At 38.7% G+C, this 21,424-nt stretch overlaps 1 protein-coding gene and 1 long non-coding RNA gene across 4 annotated transcripts in view; one reads left to right on the top strand and one right to left on the bottom strand.

Annotated features, from left to right (window-relative positions):
- The first annotated feature begins 340 nt into the window (after positions 1-340).
- The window catches only part of LOC138021624 (hepatocyte nuclear factor 4-gamma-like), a 41,357-nt gene continuing 20,273 nt past the window's right edge, over positions 341-21,424 (top strand). The window contains exon 1 of one of the 3 annotated variants that reach the window (XM_068868544.1): positions 341-477. The gene's annotated coding sequence lies outside the window, so the exon portion shown is untranslated. Of the gene's footprint in view, positions 478-17,400; positions 17,541-19,125; positions 19,266-21,424 lie in introns of those variants that run through there. The other 2 variants (XM_068868545.1, XM_068868542.1) reach the window with 2 other exon arrangements.
- On the bottom strand, positions 12,411-20,233 carry LOC138021625 (uncharacterized). Its single transcript, XR_011126412.1, has 3 exons — positions 19,425-20,233; positions 15,288-19,325; positions 12,411-14,009 (listed from the first exon to the last, which is right to left on the bottom strand). It is a non-coding gene; the product is annotated as an uncharacterized lncRNA (long non-coding RNA).

The raw sequence follows: 21,424 nt of genomic DNA, 5'->3' as shown, positions 1-21,424 counted from the left end.
CCTACATCATATATGGGAGCTGTTCTCTTTGACGCCCCAAAGTTTGAAAAAGTTATCTCTGAAACCAAAAAGGACCAACTTTGTGTACAAGATGATGCACTCTTCTGCGTTTAACGATCTTCCTGAATGTGTCGGTTTGAAAAAGGGTGTGCTGTGTGTTCTTGATGCTACAAAGGCCCTATTGCTAAATATGGAGAATGAGGCATACTAACGGAACACTCTTAGGGCATGCGGAAGACATGTGCAGCTCAAAGTACAACTACAACAATACCCTTTGACGCAAAACATTCACTCCCACGAGCTCTCACGATAAAAATGCACTTAGCACCATCATGTAGATCACCAACAATGTCTGAGGCGGAAATCGCGAAAGCAGGGGATATTTTTGGCCACGGACACTGAGCAACCTTTATGCCGACTGGACAGAGTCTCCATCCCTGCTAAAGTTATGACGCCAAGTAGCTGCCATAGTTGTATGTAAGTACAATTGCCCAGCGTATAAAGTTAAGGTAAATGTGCAGTTTATCGGAGATGATATTACAGACAACAGGGTAATTGAATAATGTAAATAAATGATATATCGTATCTAGCGGAGCAAACAGACTGAGATAGGCGCTGCTAACCTTTTCATCTTATTTCCGGGGAAGACTTTGTTGATTTTCCGGAAGACGTACTTAATAAAGGGTGTGTGTTTTTTTTTGCGAAATAAGTAAGTCGAGTCACCAAGACTGAGGCACGCATACTGATAACTTATTTGATGGTATTTTTATTTTATGTTAGATCTTTTAAGAACAGGCACAAGAAATCAAATTTGGGCGTGTTTTTATTTTTGACCTGTCAATATGGTCTTTGTAAATCGCACAATTTGAAAAAAAGACCAGCAAGTATTCGGTAACAAAACGTCCATAACTATTTCGTGTAGACGGACTTCACCAAGCAGTAGCGTTCTTCCTTTCGCAAAATAAGTCAACCATTGAAGTAGACTTTCAAGGTATTGAAAACTGAAACTTGTAAAACCGTTGAAGGATTCACTGTTAAAAAAAATTCGCCGAGAGACAGTAAACTGTAGAAGAACAAACAAAACTGGAAAAAGATATTTCCTTTTCTCGTGAAGAGTGCTGAAAACGATCCGCCATTGCGGATGACAGTGAGGTGACGCACACTGACACTAACCGCAAGATAACACGCAGGAGTGCTTGGATCGGTGAATTATAACTTCAGCTAAAAGGAGAACACTTTCAATAAGAATGCCTTTAGATGATTTGTAAATCGATTACTTCATTGCTTTTTCAGTTGCAGAGGGCCTAATTCACTGTAAACACTTTTACTAGTATTTAAATCAATTCTCTCTGAAAACGTCTTCTTCTTTTCAATTCGTACTTTCTTAACAAACTCGAAGAGGTGCCATCTTATGGAACCCTGTCTGCATATCCCAATTTACGGCTTTTTTTTCGTGACAATGGAAGAAGGACAGACTCATTGATTTTGATTTCATCACTCAGTCAGTTTAGTCGCTTCCTAGATTTTATCTATTCACTCGTATTGTGTGCTCAATTTGTTTATAAAAGCAGGTTTCTAATTTACCTATTTTAATTTTTTTATACACATGGCTTTTGTCAATATTACTTTTAAACATAATTATCGTTGTTGTCGTTGTTGTCCCAAATCTTTCATCTTACTAAACTAGTAGTTGAAATGCGTTCGACAGTGTCGCTTTGGAAGCATAGGACCGAAGTTTGAGGATACTAGCATGTACTTGTGGTTTCAAAGGATGTATGCCGTGTAAGAATGTTCCATTGTGCTTACAATTATCATTGATGAGGAAGCGGCGAAAATCAAAACAACCACGCTCGGGTAAAATTTCCGAATAGGAAATGTTGCAAACTTTGCAAGAGCATTGACTGAAACCTCATTCAAAAATCTGCGGCCGCGATGAATCTTTGCCAGAGTGGTGTTACCTTGTTTTCTGTCCTAATTTCAGAGCTCCATTTTGTTTTCAAAGTTCGCTTGACTGATACTTTGATATTTTAACCTTCGAGACATTTTGTTCGCAGTACCGAAGATAATCCACTCGGCCCCTCGGTCATAGCCCTTATCAATAATTTATCCGATTTCGTTTAAACGAAATTTGAAGATGGCAGAAAAGGAATGAAAAACAATCAAATCAAATTAAGTGATACTTTCCACTTGAAGTGGAGAACACTTATCAAAGAATGGCTTTCATCTCAGATAACTCAGTTTGATGCTAGAATACAAAAACAAAGGACTATAGACGAACATTGAATACTTAAGTTTTTTTCTTGCTCAGGCCATCCCCTTTTTTTTCTCCGTTTAGCGTCGTCCGACCGACCCAAATTTTTGGCATTTTCAAAAAAAGGTAACGACACTTTTTAAAGCATTTTTATGTCGCATAGGAGTTTCGGTGGTTGATCCTTTTTTCCCACGCTTTCTTAATTTTGCAACAACATTCACCAACTTTTCCGCCATATTGATTTTGGGTTCACGTCTTGTTGTTTTCCTGGCTCCAAAGCTATGATGCTGGGATACCAGGCCTCCGATTCGGAAGCTGCTTATTATTTTTTTTTTTTTAGGTTTTTTTTCAATCCGACCGACCGACCCAATATCAGGAAACGCATTCGACGCTAAACGAAGAAAAAAGGGGGATGGCCTGACAGGAGATCGGAGTGACGAATGGTAAAATCCGAGACTCGCCTAGACGCCGAGACCCTCGTTTGAGAATCCGAGACCAAGACCACAAGACGCAAAATATTTTAAGCAAGATCCGATACAACGTAGATTTGATTTTAGTGGTGTACTATATTTCAGCTGGCCAAACCAGCCTTCTTCAGGTACAATGAGAGTTTACATTGAATTGCTTCTACGTACATATATATATATATATAGTAAATGGATGTTGACGTAATACTGGAAAGAATGTGATAAAACATGGCAGTTACAACGATTTTGAATTCAAATACTAAGAGTAACGGGAAAATAACGGAAATCACTGTAAATAATAAACTGAAATCTAATACGTTTCTTCGCGGATATTAAGACCGTTGGGATCAATTGTCCTGCCTTTTGAAATTAAAAAGCTTCCCTGGCCTTACGGATCGAGTCTCTGTTAGAAAATATTTTTTCAATAGGAATTAATAGCATGTCCTTAGAAAAGTTGTGGGGAGAAGAGAGGAAATGTTCTGCGACTGTAGTAGGTTTGGATTTGGTGTTGGCGTTATCTAAAGTGCGACGGTATTCATTAAAACGGTCTTTTAAACGTCGTTTAGTTTCTTCTATGTACTGTACATGGCATCTGTTGCATTGAATCATGTAGATAAGGTTTTTAGTTTCGCAAGTTATGTGGGAATTAATGGAGCGCGTTTCGCCAGTAGAGAAGAATGTGTAGTTGGTTAATCCATGGAAAATGTAAGAACAGGTAGCGGCGCAGTTTTTGCCACAGCGAAAAGAGCCGGAAGGAGGTGCGGAATTAGAGTGAGCTACATTAGGGGACAGTTTAGCTGACGCAAGACGCAAGACTTCATACCGAGATAAATGCAATATAAACGAGACTTTGAGACTCTTCGTAAAGGCTGTCGAGATTTCGATATCGGATGAAAAGTTTGCGAGTGCCAAGATTTTGGAGGTACCATTCGCCACGCCTAGGAGATCAAAGGACTGGCTGCATTTATGTACCAGCAGACTTAGTTCAGTTATCCTTGTGTAGCCTCGTGCTGTTGTTATGGAATGGCATACATTTATTGCAATAGTTCCACAGACAAAGCGAGTTTATTTGACAAACGAGAAATCAATATAATTACAAGAGACAAGCAAAAACTTTGTATTAGAAACAAGAACAGCATGAAACAACTCTTAAGCCGATGATACACGGTTCAACATTTGTTGATCAGCAAATGTTGCAGCTCTTGTTCAACAAATGTTGAACAGTGTGTCGTGTCCGGCAAGTTGAATGTTGAAATATGCCATTCACACGTTTAATGTTGCTGAACGACGTTGAACGAAAATAGAGACCAGCTCTATTCCGTTCAACACGTTTGTGCAACATTGTTCAACATTTGTTGAGTAACAAATGTTGCACATTTGTTGAGTAACAAACGTTGCAAGATGTTGAGCCGCGTACTACTTGTAGCGGTTTTGAGGAGCAAACGCTAAGAATACCAGTAAAAGGTAGTTGACTCACGCTAAGCCATGTTGGCCGATATTTATGCAAGGGTAAACCGAAAAAAAAAAAGAATGTAGCAAGGGCTTCAGGTACAGTTTCGAATACTAAGCAATTACGAGCGGTTTATAGTCACAAACGTGACAAGTGACAAGTTTTAGTGCAAGTCTCAATCTTCACAGGTGTCCGTGAAAACAAAGACGACCTATTGTAGGCCTGGTTTTTAGGCTTTGAGATCTTAGCGGTCATCCCAGTTGTCACTTCATAATCGATATAGCACTCAGTTTATTTATAAAGCCCTACCATTTTCATTTAATTAATAATTAAAGATTTGTAACTGAATTTTAAATCAACGTAAACACTTGACGATTCAAGTTTTCCGACGTGTTTTGCCGTGGATCTCAAATTCCACCAAACCGAGCAAAGCAGTAGCACACGTACACAGGCTAGCCTGCTAGCAGGGAGAGCAGGCTTGGAGGCTAAGCACAGGCCAGTATCCAGAGTATCAATGCCAGAAAACTCACTGAACAGGGGCACCCGACGTCAATTTTTAGAAAATATCTGTTCGGAAGACGATTTGAGATCTAGAATTTACGGATCATCTGTTGCAAAACTTCTTGCTTGCCTGCCTCTCCAAGGATTTTCGAACATCTGAAAAATGGTATAATTTTTACCTTAAAAGGTCACCTAGAATTTTCGGGAGCCTTTTTTCTGGCTGAAATTTTCGAAAAGGTAAATTTTGATCCCTATAATTTTCGGATCTCTAGACTTTCAGCTAGGAAATCCGAACAGATGAAACATTTTTAGGGGATAAAAATATGCCTATATCTACCGTTTAAATACTAAAATACGTTTGACAAAGCTATGTTTGAGTGGTTTTGAACTATATTCTCGTTGGGTGCCCCTGACTGAAGTTCACTCCCATTTGAGGATGAGTGCTCTTGTCTGTCTTTGACTTGCCTGTGTTATAATGTGCCAACTATTCAGTGATCAAAGTCGTTTTGTTCTCCTTGGTATTAAACTAAAACACCGGAAAATCAAAAATCATTGGAATTACGAGCATCTGGAAGTGGTGTTATAATGTGACAAATTTTCAAAGGACGTCACTGACTACCCCGTATTAACTAACCTTCATTTCAACACGTTGACATTTGAAGCTTGCAACACGTGGAGCCGTGTTTAGAAAGTAACATTCCGAATAAACAGAACAGCGTTTAAAAAACCCTATTGGCAGGAAAGCGTGGTTCCATTGAATCCAAGCTAAGCCTGCGAAGGAGGAGAGTTTGGTGTACTAAACTTTTCGATTAAAGTGGCAGCGGGAAAGGTGGACCGGAGTCCTTTGACGTTTCTTTTGAGGCCTCTGGTTGTCCTTTTGCCCAGGCCATCGCCAACCACCGACTAGTTTTCCCAAACAGACATCTGTTTCATTCCTGTGAAGCGAGAAAAGCAAGCAAGCAGCAACAACCTTACTGCTTATCGAAAGAAAAACGGTTGCGAAACTCTTTTTGTGAAGCTTGTGGACTGATAGGGAGATGGCTTTGGTTAACAACAAAGTGGTGGGAATACTGTCAACCGATTTATCAAATGCTTCATCCGCCAGTGTTGTTGATCATCATTGTTTGTGTTTCGGCTGTAACTCGTATGTTTAGGTTTCTGCCGGTTTTACCAGTGTAAGTGGCCCGGCAAAAGCTCAATGTGGTATTGTATACTGTTGCTTCCTGTCTGCCCTTGGGGTCGTCGTTGTCTTTGATTAGTTACTAAGAGTCGTAAAGTCGCTATAGGTCTCTGGGCAAGGCGCTTGTTGTAAGCTAAAGTTGTAGTAAGCGTGCGATAGTTTCAGAAGTCTCTTTTATGTTCGCTGTGGTAACGGTTGTGGTGGTAGGACTGTTGTCGTTTTGTCTGGTGTATGTGTTGCGTTTGACGAAATCTGTGCTATAGTTGTTCTTCCCAAAAACGTTGTTTAATTAACCCTTTAAGCCCTATATCCACACTGAAATTCGTCAAACCGTTCCTGTTCATTTTGTATAAACAAAGTGAGGAGAAAGTTGATGCTGGTTTGTCTTCCTTCGGAATTAAAGGGGGTAAGTACTTAGTTTCGTTTGCTAAACTGTCGTTTGAGTCACAAACTATTTGTGTTTGCCTCGTTAAGGTTCGTATAGTGGTCGCTTTGTGTGTCGTGGGATCGTAAGATGTTTGGTCCAAAAAAGGCTGTTCCTCTTTTTTTTTGTATTTGAGGATTTACTTACCACTAAATTCTCCAATGCTCATTTCTGTTTCAGGGTAGAGATGGTAAGTCGGAGATCCACAGAACGAGACTATGAGTCGACTGGTATCATCGATCACTCGCCATCCTCACAACCAATCACGTTACTTGTCCCACTACCAATCACAACATAGATCAGAGCATCACTTCATTCACTTGAATTTCCGTCACTTGACTCCGGCTGAAGATGAATTCTAATTCCTCTTTGGTTGACGAAACGTCAGCCACTGCTCACTTTCCGGCACCTTGACAACCACATTCTATCGAGGTACGTTACTCCTGCATTCAAACCATTTTCTATTTCACCAATCATATCAAGAACATTTGTTGTAATGGTGCAAAAAGGGTAGGGATCCTTATGGAGAGTCAAATTTGATACCGACACCGTCAGCTAGGTTAAGAATATATCGAGCCTGTATTCTTCCTAAAATCACATATAGTCATATACATGGCATAACTTTCGATCATCGGACGATTTCAAGAAAACTTGAACGATTGCAAGAGGGGCTATCCACTGTGAAAAAAGTAGTCCTTATGAAGTGCTTCTCAAAAGAGCGAATCTTCCAACGTTACGAAATCTCAGACTACAGGACAGTCCCAACTTGCATTTCACACCTTTTTGGTGGAAACACGTATATACGAGTAATTATAAGTTACAACACTACTTCGTATGGCAAGCATAGCTTAAGGTACATGGCGGGTCCTTTTATTTGGCCCAAGCTAAAGAAGTCTTTCAAAGCTGTGGAATCCTTAAGAGCATTGAAATGCCATGTAAGGCGGAATGTAAAAAACCCAGTGGAATGTAATATCAAACAAATGTAAGTAATATATACAACTGTATCACAATCACAAACTCTTGGCTTCGCCTCGAGTTTGTAAGTGTGATACAGATCTGACGCAAATATTGTATATGACTTATTAAACGTCAGCATTTAAGTGCTAATGTACACTAGGTATTTTTGGTGATTCACGACATTTTAACAGGGAAAACTGAAAGAAATGTTTATGTAAATGAAGAGAAATCTGTATCAGATATACATTGATTAATAAAGCATTTCTTTTCTTTTCCCATCATGAATTACCGATGTATTTTATAAGGATCGTTATTGTTGTTACGGGACATATTTGTAGACACAGCTTCAGCGTTTTAACTTCTTCATAGGTTATTCTGGCATGGAACTTCAGTACTCTGCCGTTTCAGGCAGCCAACTCTCTTTAGCTCTCTTTCAAACTACTAAAAACTGGCGTTAACATATGCTCCTGCTGAGCTATGATTGGCCAAAAATCTTGAAAAGTTACACAAACGTGATCCTAACACTCTCATGCAGCAACCAAGGCGGAAAAGCTTGAGTTAATTAAATTGTTGGATAAATTGATGGCAACGGAAACCGAAGTTTCCGCGGTCCTTTACACTAACCCGCGCGGGCTAACCGCGGGAAAACTAACACTACAGATAATGACGTTAAGATGCCTAACATGGTCGGTATTACAACTTTATAAGAAAGAGCCGCTGAGACGGTCCTCGTGTCTCCAACAACATAGGCGGAAATTCGGCTTTTGCCTAAGGATTTTTTTTGTGGGAAAGTTACTTAAATTAATTGAGATGGACGAGGGTGTTTACGACACTTAATTTGGTTTGCACGTTTCAATTTCTTATGTAAGTTCTTAAGCACCGTGCATTAGAATACTTTGCATACAATAAAACGATCATGAAAATATAGTTTAAAATATTATAAAATATGCTTCAACACTGCATTTGTGTAATAAGTAGTTCAACGATACTGGGAAGAATGGGACGGAATTTAGTTAGTTATTAATGAACTTATGGTGACAGAGACGGGATTGAGTTTAAGTAAAAAAAAAAAAATTTATTTAGCATTTTAGATAGGTGATAGGTGAACCCAGTTAGTTTCATTGTAAACTAGAACGGAAGACACGTAAATAGACCTCTTTGATAATGGCGGCCAAATTTAATATTCTTTTGTCTTGTCTACGACGAGCAAACTTCAAAAGAATAGTTGTTTCAAAATGAGGGAAGCAAGTCTAATTAACATAAATACTTAATTAAGCAATAGAGGACTTTTCCGTGTTTACATAGCCTCATCTAAACACGAGGGGGAGTTGGGAAAATTCGAGACAGTTACGCAAATCCTCGACGCAAACTCCCCGAGTCTCTATTATACAATATATCTGAAAAATACTTCGATAAATGAAGGAAAATGCTGGTTTTTTACTTCTTGATTGAAACAGATTTTCTTGATACACACTCATATTTTCTACCAGCCAATGGAAAAGCACGTTTGACAACACATAACCAATCAAAATTCGTGTGATGTCATAACCTGCGATCAGGCCCATTTTTAGCTTCGCCCATATGTTCTCTCGTGTCGTCGCTCGCTAAAATTGGGTTTTTTCTTTTCGATAACTCCACAGTACGTACCACGTGAAACAAAAATAGAGCTTGATCGCAGGTAAGTGATGTCAAAGCCGTGTTTACATACTCTCATCTAAACACAACTATTGACCAATGACAGTGCGCGTACTATCCTAATTAATGTAAAAGTGGTTGCCATTTATGAAGGTGTTCTATAAAGGTTATAATCATGTAAGACAAATCTGTGCAAAATCTCGATGTTCTTGACCTTGCTGACTTTTTACCACAATTTTTACCAGAATGCCTTGCGCAGCGACCAAAATGCATTGCTCCACAGAAATGTTTGTTAATCGAGTCTGTCGAGCCTTCAAGTGTGCTTTTATCAAGTCTGTCCATTTTGGCCTGAGTAATGAAGTATTATTTTGGATATTTTAAGGCCGTGTTTTAAAGCTGTTCTTTTTGTTTAACTTGATGATTCAAAAGAAATGTCACAAAACAACCCACCCACCTGACGCACTGAAAATCTGCTTCGCCTCACCTCGTTGTCGAGGTAGCCTCCCAAGAATACCTTGCGCGCCTAGAAAGTTTTACCCGAGACCACAATGCACGCCTTGTTGTGATCAACTGAGATTATCTTAAGATATAACAACAAATCACCATACCTACGAAGGGACTCCGAGAATATCTCCTAGAGTTTAAAGACCCTGCCGGGCCAATAGACCTCTTTCATAATGACGGCCAAAGAAAATGTTCTTTGGTTTTAATGCTAATAATCCTTTCCAGCCTCGCTACGACCAGCAAATTCAAAAGAATTTTTGTTTCAAAATGAGGGCAGTAGGTGTAATTAACATACATACAAAATAATGTAAATGTAGTCGCCATTTATGAAAGTGGTCTATTATCTGCCAAAAAAAATTAATTGCCTTCAAAACATTTTCCCGGCATTTTCACTGTTTTAACCAATCTCGACCCCAGAGCTCTCCTCTTGACTGAGGGAGAGAAGAGCTCTTGGGATCCCTGAAGCAAAGTGTCTTCTCATTGGTTTTCGTGAAGAACAATCAAAAGCGTCTCTAATTGGTGCATTCATGTTAGCTCGAGGAGTGAGCAGGCGTCGTAAGGTTCAATTTATCTATCATAACGTTTTTCTGTCATATCCGTTACATTTGTTTTCTCTCTATAGCTTGTATTTTAATTTGTAACGGTAAAATAAATTGCTCCCTGAAGAAGTCAGGCCGTACCTGACGAAATATTGTATAGGAAAAAGATACTAGCCTCAGCAGTATAGCCAACCTTGCTCTATCATAAATATAAATCTGCTACTTAGATCCAGCAGGAATCGGCACCTTTGCTTCATCCAGTTGGCCCTTGCACACAAAATTGTTCAAGTTCGTCTAAAGGCCCCGGCAAACGACTTTAACATTAATTTGCTTCAACATCTGTTCGATCTTGTTGAACGACGTTGGCTGTTGGAGTGGGGCAAACCGTTTCAACATCAGTACCATTCAACATTTGATTGAACATCAGTCCAAGGCTGCAGCCGTGATTGTTACTATGGATACGGATATGGATACGTTATTTGGAGACCGATTAGTGCCCGGCAAGCGACTTCAACTTAATTTAACCTTCGCGAAAACAAAATACATGTTGAATGGTTGTTGAAGCAAAGTTTAAATGCTTTTAAACTCATTCAACATCGATTCAACTTCGTTTCAGCATGTTTCAACAAGGTTGCAAAGGTGGGCGGGTGGGGGGGGGGGGGGGTGTGCAAATAGTTTCAACATCGCTTCTCAACAAAATCGAATGGATGTTGAAGTAAGTGTTGAAGCTGTTTACCTGTGCCTTGAAGGAAAACAGTACCGCCAAGTTTTTTTTTTTTGCCTCCAAAATCTAGCAGTACCCGTGCGAAAAATAGATAATACCGAAAACTTATGGACTAAAATCCATCATAGATCGAGACTTCTAGGCTATGGACGTCTGCTATAGACCTTTTCCATAATGGCGGCCCGATAAAATATTCTTTTGTTTTATAACTGATAAGCCTTTCTAGCCTCGCTGCAATGGGCAAAATTCAAAAGAATATGTTAACCAAAATGAGGCCAGTAGGTCTAATTAACATAAATACAATAGAATATCAAATCGGTCGCCATTGTTACCCATAGCGCCACCCTGTTAGGCCTGGTTTTCACTAGCGAGGCAAGCATAATCACAAGTAATAGACGCAAGCGCATTTACTTGTTGTTCATTAGTGTCTCAGTATTGTTCTGACAAAAGGCGCCAATGAACAACAAGCTACTGAGTTTGCGTATGCTTATGCTTGCGTCGCTTGTGAAAACCAGGCTTTAATGACCACTTTCAACGAAATTCATTTTGGATAGTTAGTTTTTTGGACAGGCAAACAGAAGATACAGTATCTAGAGTTTCGCAATGAAAGCACCGTTTGACTCATATTGTTTTATTGCCACTTCGTAATCTTGAATTCTTCGTTCTGTTACTCGCATATAAGCAACCGAGACATTATCCAGCAATTTCATATTCTTGGGCTAATTTGCACTTTCGTTAATGCTTTGTGTATGCATGTTTTGACCAACACCTTTCAATGAAGAGAAAATAAAAAACGCAACTGAAATTTTGCCTAACGCTTGATCTTTGTTCTTTTTCTATTATTTGCTTTTCTAATCGTTATTCCTTACCCCTCCCACCTAATTTTATTACTCTCGCCCCAATTTTCGCGCGGCCAGACTGGCTCTTTCGCCCTTCACTTTGCTTTGATATTCATTCCTCTTTTCTTCCCCTCCTCTATCATTTATCTCTTTCCTTCTTTTCTATTCTCATATTTGCTTCCTATCTCAGTTCCTGAATCTGGCGGATTTGCTCCAAGTTTTCGTGATTCAGAGAGTTTTGCTAAACTGATGCAGAAATAGGCCTGTGAAATACAACAAGAGCTCTTAACGATTCCCGAAAACTGAAAGGGAAAAAGGAATGCTGTAGATACTATGAAAAAAGTCCCTTTTTTATTGATGAATAGTAAACTGGTCTACTGAATATTGTGGCTATTTTCAGAATTACATACAATTGTCCCGTCATGGAGATGATTGCAGTTAGTAAACAACAGTTTGCGATGATCCGCCTGGCTTTCACTTCCTCCAAACTTGGATTTCATTTCGGGCCTCCTCGCAACTTCTAATTTTGCCTAAATGATCTACCTGACTTTCATTTCATGTATCCAGCAGTTAAAATATCTATATACTCTAAAATCACTTGTCCCCTCCTTAGTAAGAAAGGAGAGTGCGAAGCGGTAAAATTAAGGGAGTATCAGCCGAACATAACAAGAATGGCGTGCAGAGGACAGTGGCGCAGAAACATAACACAGAGTTACTGAGGTTGGGGAAGATTTGCGTAGCTGGCTCACTTTCTGAAGAGCGGCTGGTTATCCAGACTGAAATTCGTTGGGGATGCAGATGAATTTAGTTACCGCTCGCTATCTTTAATATGATACATAAAGAAAAAGACGAATTGAATGGGATCACTCAGTGGAGAAAAGGGGTTAATGTTTGCTTCTTGCGTGATATATGAGCGCATATGACTGAAGATCGGAAAAAGTGGTCCCTATTCGTTTAAAAAGCAAGCAATCTGAACTTTGTTACTGAAATAATTAATTTTCATTTGGATTTAATTGTGAACGCCATCACCGCACTAGAATGTGAACTTTGGTTGAATATGATTCAAGTTACAAAATGAAACAAACAAACTGACCTTTATCACTAAAACTGAAACAGTTTCTTTATCTGGACTGTAAACTTTAAACTCAGTGTATTGTTTATGGAAGTCGTTATTTTATTCCACTCGATCTAAGACGTTCTACTTCAAAGGAGACTTCACATAATGTGTCCAAAGTCCAGACTCCCTACTTTGATCAATTTAGTGTCGATTTTAATCTGAAAGCAATGTGTCTTTCAAAATAGTCACAGAATAAAGTCCCTGCGTATTTAACAAGTTTAAAGTACAACGTACTTATGTAATATGTTACGAAATAATTCATCGAAAGTTAAGCATGCAATTAATAGAAGAAAAATGTAGGAGTGACTCTAACAAGGCTTATTTTTACAAGCGACGCAAGCGTACGCACATTAAAAGCATAAATTTTCTTCTCAATGAGCAAAATCGCTGTTGGGTTTGCGTTGTGCTGCTTGTGCCTTATATTCTTGCGTCGCTTGGCTTGAGGAAAAAAATTACCATTTACCTTAATATTTGGTAACCTTTAATTTTATCGAACGTCAAAGAGTCAGTCACAGAACAGTTTATGTCGCTTTTAAAAGTTTTTTTTCGTAAGAGATGGATGCAAAACCTAGTTCGAATATAAAATGTAGAATACCCGGCCACTATCGTGTTCTTTCAGCGGCATTCTCTGTAAACACGGCACGTGACAATATTCGTAATCCATATGCAAATAGCCCATGAGGCCTTAAAGCTACTAGCCTTACGATAACAATGATACATTAATATTCGAATCCCGCAAACGGGAATCCATTGATGCAATTATATGACAAGATTTGATTAATTAAATGATTTTACATGTAAATCGGTCATTCGGGTGCTTTGTCATTACCAACCGAGGTTTCCATTTTTTGGAATGCTTGGAATGTCAATGTTGTTGATCGGCCACCCAAGCAAAGGACCATTGGTGGTTCTCAACATTTCAACGCTGTCACTTAGAATTACACCATACAATGTCGAAAAAACTCAAACAAAAGCATTTAACACTTAACCTGGGTCACAGCTAATTGCTGAAATGTAAGTCAAGTATTTTCAAATTGATGTAATCTAATTTTCTCTTCTGCCGTCCTCAGCGAACAATAGAGCATTCCCTCATCATTTCATTACCATGGTTCGAGACCACATTCCAGCGCCATTATAACCAAGAGGGAGGGTCTAAAAAGTCACTTCGTGTACACTTTATTTGTAGAACCTTCGTACTACAGAGAGTTATTTCACACTTATGTACGTCATTCAGCAAATTGATCTAAAGTGGCGTCCAAGACAGGGTGGCGCGTGACTGCGTCTTTCACTATTGACAAGAAGACTACTTTTCTTATCTGCTTAAATCGCAGACAAAGCCTCATTCTTCAGGTTAAAATATCATTTGTGAAGATGATTGATTGGAAAAGGTGAACCAAAGAGCCAGTTTATGGTTGAACAATCTGAAATTAGAGATTAAAGGCGCTGTTACACTGCAATGTTCTCGTGCCACTTTTCTCGCAATGTTTTGTAAGAGCGCCTGCATATAACAATACCCGGCATTCATAGGCAAATACGTGACCTGGTGTTGTAGTGTGTATCGAATATCGATATACCGATAATGTGATATAACAATACTTTCCCGTTCGAAATATGACAAGAACTCACATTTTAGATACGAAAAACCTTAAATAACAATGACCACAACCAGGTTTTCTGAGCCCGCGAGACTGAGCACCCCTAGCAAACCATTGTTTTCACGAAAACCACTGGTCAGCAACCTAGTTCTAGTCATTGCTATTATTAGATGCCTCCTTTTTTATGTGCCACGTGACCGGCATATTGAACAGGGATTCACGTGGAATTGCTTAAGTTTTATGAATGAGCAAGGGTGTCAGTTGAAATTTGTGCAGCAGGCGAGCGGTAAATGTGGAAAAGAGATACGAGTGTAGCATCGAGTAGTAGTAATTATTAAAAAGGAACTTGTCAAGAGCAATTTAATGAACTTAAAGGTTAAAGATATCAACTAAAAAGTAAAGGAAAGTAAAGTAACCGTATTTAACGTCGATAACTCGTAACAGTAATTCAACTGACAAACCTGAGGTCGACGGTGCGCTCATTTTACTCCCCCCTCTCCATCAGTGCTCCGTTTTACGGGTATTTAAAGCTACTTAGCTACATGGAAAGGAAAGAAGTCGAAACAAGGATGCGAGATCCGAGAATCGAACTCAGGACCTCTTGCACCAAGGCCGCGCACTAACCGACTGTGCCATCATTGCTCCATCATTGCACCCTCATTGGTCATGCAACTCATATTTTTACCGTACAGCCGCAGCGTCAGCCGTAAGGATATCATTTATTTTTGTTAATACCAAGATTACTGACGATAATTCGGAAAGCATTTTCCCATGCAATCAGGAAGTGCCAAGAGATTCGCTAAAAGGCTTAGCTTTTAAACTACTCGGTATTATTATTTAAAGTGGAGCGAGCATATTGATTACATATCGAAAAAAGCCTCGAAGCGCCTGTATTCTCTAAGGATTCTTAAGAAAGTTAATGTTAATAGAGATGGAATCCTCAAAGTTTACCTGACAACAATAAGACCTATATTAGAATACGGCGTGCAAGTCTGGGAAGATATTCCTGAATATCTTTCAAATAAGCTGGAATTAATTCAAAAAAGGGCTCTACATATTATCTATCCATGCCACAGTTATTTAGATGCCCTTAATATTACCAACCTCAGCAGCCTGAAAGAAAGACGAACTCAGCTCTGTTGTAAATGTATTCGGAAGATGTCTCAAAATGATAACCCCATTAACTTCCTCATAGCGAAAACAGCAACTAGTGGACATAGTTACAACCTGCAGTCCGGCTACAACAATAGAAATATTGTTTATGGTGATAGGAGTTGTTGCCGGACCCAGCCTTCAGGTTCCTTTATCTCATTCAATAGTAAATATATAGATATGTAAATAGTTAATAAGATTTTTGTTGTTTTTATAGTAGTAGTAGTAGTAGTAGTAGTAGTAGTAGTAGTTTTAATTAATTAATTATTTATTTATTTATTGTAAATTTTTAACCCTTTAATTCAGTTAATTCTGCAATGTGGCAAATAAACGGTATATTATTATTACTATAATATCATGGGTGACAAATTACTCCTTAATTTAGGCGCGAAATTTCAGCGCTAATTTATAATTTCACGTGTGAAATTACAAAATTGCCATGGTAACATCTCTTGTATCTCGGTCAGAGCCAAGATGGCGTCTAGATTTAAGACAGTGACCATTGAAGAAGTTACGAAATTAAAAGAAGCGGCAGAAAATTTAAATACGTGAAAGAGCACAATTAACTGGGTGAGAGTTTTTGAGAAGTGGTGTGATGAAAATAGCCTTGAGAAAAACCTGGAGATGATTCTTCCCGAGCAGTTGGATAAAGTACTCGAGCGATTTTACAATTACGGTTGTGAGCGTAATTTATCACCCACGACATTAAAAGGTAATCAAATGGTTTTTTCTTGAAATTAGGAAATAATTTCACTTGCGTTTTGTCAAAATTCTGATAATTTCCCTCGCCAAAAGTCTCGGGAAATTATCAGAATTTTGACAGAACGCAAGTGAAATAATTTCCTAATTTCACTCGTCGCCATTTGATTACACATACTTATTATTATTATTATTATTATTATTATTATTATTATTATTATTATTATTATTATTATTTAATAAGTATTTATACAAGTAGAATCTAAAAAAAGGAAAATGGAAAAATAGCCCTCTTTTTCAGACTTCGTGAGACTTTATTCCACAGGACAAATCGGCCTTGCTATTTTTGATTCCCTACTAGTTGTACTACTAGTTCGTTTTCCCGCAATCATGCAAAAACTCTTTTTAAAAAAAACCTACTTCATAATCTTGATTGGATCATGGGTAATCAGGGCTTTCGCCTTCATAAACCTAACATTCACAACTGAGTTGATTTAGACTCGATATATATCCTCAGAAGTTCCTATATATTGCCATGTTTTCTCCATAAATTTTCTGTAATTTTGAGCCTTTGGAAATTACAGGAAATCGGGTAGAAACTTTGTTTAATAAATTTAATTCCTACAATAGCTATTCTATCCAACTTCACTCACCGTACTTTTAAGCACATATCTTTTGTTTCGTAAGATAAAAGCACCCAAAACTGCCTATCGATCATGAATACTTTTTATCGTTTTGAACTACCATACAAACCTTTAAGTAATGATCCGTGTAAGGTGGATAGCAATTTCCTTTGTTATGCGGCAACGGGGCTTTCCCCACATAGGAATGTTATCATTTTTACACAGAGAATGCATAAACCTACAGGAAAGCCGTTAACGCAATAAAATTCATTTACAGCCCACTTTGAAAGGGTGTTTTTTTGTGTTAAAAGATTTTGACCAATCACAAGAGTTGAAAACAAAAGCCAAGAAACGTTTACAATTTTACATGTTCCCCACATACGATTTCTGTGGAATTCATTTAAACTGAGACCAGATGAAAGATGGAAGATGGTTGGAAAGTAAGGATGAATATAATACTGCTTTTATGAAGTTTTGGTAACTTTTGCTGTTTAAGCCAATCAGAAGTAAGTACAGACAATAGAAAAGTTATCACCTTTTAGCATTCCAATATTGAATTCCAACATGTTCGCTGCCGTTGTTGCTATCGTTCTTATCTGGACCGTTTCTTAAATTTCCCGCTCTGTGCTGCCCTGGTTACCCATGATGCACTCAAGAGCGTGAACAGACGGATACATGCAAACTGAAATACGCAAATACAGACCCAGATGTAAATTAAGGCTAAACTGACAGCCACAGGTTCACTTTTTTCCAAAGTACACAACCTGTTCACGTTATAGCTAGCAAAACGAACAAGGATGTCTTTTACTCTGCTCCACTGTTACTATTTAAAGGTTTATTGATACATATCAACATTCGAAAACCATTGGAAGCTTTCTGACAGGCAAGTACCGCTTATTTTGTTGTCTGGTAGTGCACGGAGATTATTTATATCAGATTATATAAACACCTCGAGGTACAATCAACATTTCTAACAAAACACCGAACACCGCGAAATAAATTGCTGCTCTATAATGCGTTCCATAACTCACTGGTCACACTTAGAATACATGCGGCCATAGCAAAATGTTTTTAAATTCATCAATGCTGAGCTGGTAGCAATGCCTCGCAACAAAATAGGTTGCAGAGGATGCTTAAATCTAAACGACCTAGTCAAACCATGCAATTAAAATTTCACTGATCGACGATTCATAACGAAAGACACCTGAAGTTACCGACGGAAACTCTGACGTTTGACAAACACTATATTGACCAATACTGTTAAAACCGGTACAAATGCAAAAAAATTATGAGCATATGTTTAATACCTTCCTTAATCCTTAATCCTCTGATTTACAGACAATCTTGACACGGAGCCGCAATTTGTGCAATGTTTTGTTTGTGACTAATTCCGGTGGGCCCTACACAATGTCTTACTACTTTGTGACTCCTCAAAGTATATGCGATAGCTTTCTATCTAGATAGATCCCTGTGGCGAGGCGTTGTATCTGCAGTCTCGAGGGCAGTCGAATGATGATGAGCTTTCCATCCACTCTGGGGGCGCAGTTTGAGATGCCTTACCGAAATTCACCCGGCGCCGACGAGCCTGTTACTTGGTCAACAACTCAATTTAAATATTGACCAGTAGCGTCGGAGATTGTAAAGAGCTGAAGTTGGATTTCCTTAAAAGTGTATACTCCTCTGTTTTGCTATAAAATAACGCAGCAGTGAAGAAATTACCGTTGGATTTTCTTGGCCCTTATGTAATCCACCGAACAATACATTGATTTAGCCGGCTGAATGAACCTTTGTTGCTGGAACAGTTTGTAAATAGTCGAAGAACGAAACTGAATGATAAAGCTTCCTCCATGATCATTTTGTAAATGTAAACGAGTGTTTTCCTTTCGTTGCTGTTGTTTGCTTTTGTTGCTGTCGTTTGCATATGTCGCTGGCGTCTATTGGTGAAAAGGGGCAAAGATAAGCGTCGAAACATGCGGAAAACATGTGTTTGCAAGCTAAAAGCTCAAAGTGCAGACATCTCAATTGCTTTTCAGCTGCACAGCATTCTAAAAAATAGATATGGTAATAAGATGAACCATCCTTTTTTGCTGTGAAATGTTGAAACCGAAATGTTGTGGCGTTGAAGTGCTACGTCGGCAAGGCAGCTGATCATCTCATTTTTCCAAGTCCTTCGACATTCTCTCTAAAACAGAAGTGATCGACGTCACATAAGTAATGCGATTGTGTGTGACTGGTGCAAACTGTTTGCCTACGTTTGCCGAGAAGACTTTTCACTCTGTAGGTCCTCAAAAACAGTCCTATCTGTCAAAGATTATCGTGCGTCGCTTGGAAAAGGAGGAATGCAACTCAGTAGCTACAAACTTGTACGGATATCTTTGAGTTAGCTGAGCAAACGAGTCTTGCCTCCCGGGAACCTCCAAAATTCTCGTGCAATACACACAGAAGCAGAGAATGTTTTGAGCTTTATGGTCAAGTGCCTCTTGCCTCGTCTACCAGCCTGTTGAAAACAATCTTGCCTGCATGGGATATGCGATCATTAATGTAAACAGGAGCTAGACGGGTTGAATTGATTCCAACAGCAGCGGCAACCCCTCCTTGCCTTAAATCGGTGAGTTCAAATGAAGCTAAATGATGCAGTCAGAGATAATCTGTCGATGTTTTCCACGAACTTCCCTCGAAATACGTGACAAATAATCATTGAAAGGAAAAATAATATTTAATAAAATAGCAGTTAAGGCATTAACAACCATGGTTATTTTAACATTACCTCGCACAGCAAGAATATCGATTCAAGGAATAGTTTCCTCAGAATTATCACCTATATATCAGTGATATGGAGAGAACAATATTTTTCATACATGACAAATAATGGTATGGTGGAAATTTCAATAGCAAATTGCGTCAAATCATGTTACTTTGTTGGGCAATTGGCATTTGATTTTGCTGCTTAAATCGTAGGAAGCAATGCGCAATTTCTCGCAATCAGATTGAGGATCGTTCTTCCCTTGGGAATCGGAGCTTTCAAGGAACCTCTCTCGAATCTCATTTATAAAACAGTGATCTTATTCTACATACCACCGAATACTGAGTAGCCACCGGATTTAAAAACAAAATGGTTGACAGGTTGCTGTCAAATTGCAATACTCCACTAGTGTTGTTAAAGTGGACAGTTCTTAAGTGCATTGTTTGCAATAAGAGGTTTCTTCCTGTACAATGAAACTTTGCGTGCCTGAAGGATAAAATTAGCTTAGCAGTGGGGTATAGTACGTGAACATTTCATCAATTATTCCATTCTAATTGACAAATATTTCCCCAACTGATAAAGATAAAACTGATGGCAGTGATGATGATGAAGAATTATAGTCATATAGGAAAAGGCTTTCATCCATTTTTCAGGCCATTCAACCGGTGGTTTCTAAACTATCGTAGCCGCTAGTATAGCTTTCTAAATTCCTCCCGTTTTGTAATTTATAAGCATACTCACCAGGCTGAAAAATAACAAAACTTAGACTCTTCCAGATGGATTCTAACTGACGCCCAAAGAAAGATAAGATTTTGGTTCCATGATGTGTTGTTCATGAGACCCGATCAGGTGAGCCGACTTTCATAGATCTGTTTGAATCAAGGTCTCGGGTACCTAGCCGGGTTAAATTGGTGATACTCATTTTACCTTAGGTGAACATGCACTCCATCTAATCTAAATCAACAATCAACCCCCAAACACGTATAAATCGTCCAGTGTTGTCTTACGCATCTCAACACATCCGCTTATTATGCTTCTTATCATCTTATTGGCCGGTTTCTGTATTCATACGCGTATCCATTCAGTCTCAACAGTACAACATAGCAAGGGAACAAAGAACTGTACAATGCACTGACTTACCGGTACTCGAACGGCGGACCCTCCAGGTCTAATCCTGTGTCTTCACCACTACACTACAACAGCCAACATTTGGAACATGCTCAACCCAACAGAGTTCTTTTTATTATTTACTTTCGTATAATAAGTCGTTCTTGATTATCTATGCATGGTATAATAACCAAAACTAATCCTAACGTGACCCTAATTTTTCTTCAGGCTTCATTTAGGCTCCAAAAAAGGTTTCTTCAAGTCACTTCGGAGTGCATATTCTACCTAGGTAAAATGAGGATCACCGATTTATTAAACCGCTTTGGTAAAAACGGCGGATTCAACCTGAGAACGGATTGTACCGGCAACATCTATTCATAGGTTCTGTGCATGAAGACACATCAGTAGAAGCTGAAAAAGCTGTTTCTTGGCATCTCCACATTGTCAATTGCCTTGTAACTGCAATAAGTCTGAACAAATCAATACAATCAAGTTTATCATTTCTTAGTCATAATTGATATCTTGACAAATCGGATATAATGGATGCAATTTTTTAGATAAAGGCTTCTAATTTTGTGGATACATTTAAGATTGTAACTTAACTAATGCGACACAAATTAGGTCTTCGACAACTCAAACGGATATATGCGGACAGATATGTAAACGAACCAAAAACGGCAATCCTAAATGATTATCTGCTTTCGTGGGCTGTCGGCGTTGGGCGCAACATACCACAGAACGCGTGACTTCAGTGCAGCTTCGTCCTTGATTTTGATAGTCAAGAACTGATAATGCTGCATTTAACCGACATGGCAAGACTAAGAAACAATAAGTAAATACTTTATAGTCTTTTCATGTTGATCTTGAGCTTGGTATTTTTTGGCTATCGCTTTAAGAATACTCATCTCGATGTTTAA

Source organism: Montipora capricornis, chromosome 10 (assembly GCF_036669925.1).
Source record: "Montipora capricornis isolate CH-2021 chromosome 10, ASM3666992v2, whole genome shotgun sequence".
In the NCBI taxonomy this organism is placed as follows: Eukaryota; Metazoa; Cnidaria; class Anthozoa; order Scleractinia; family Acroporidae; genus Montipora; species Montipora capricornis.
Note: the sequence above shows the minus strand (reverse complement) of the source record. Positions and strands in the feature narration are given on the sequence as shown.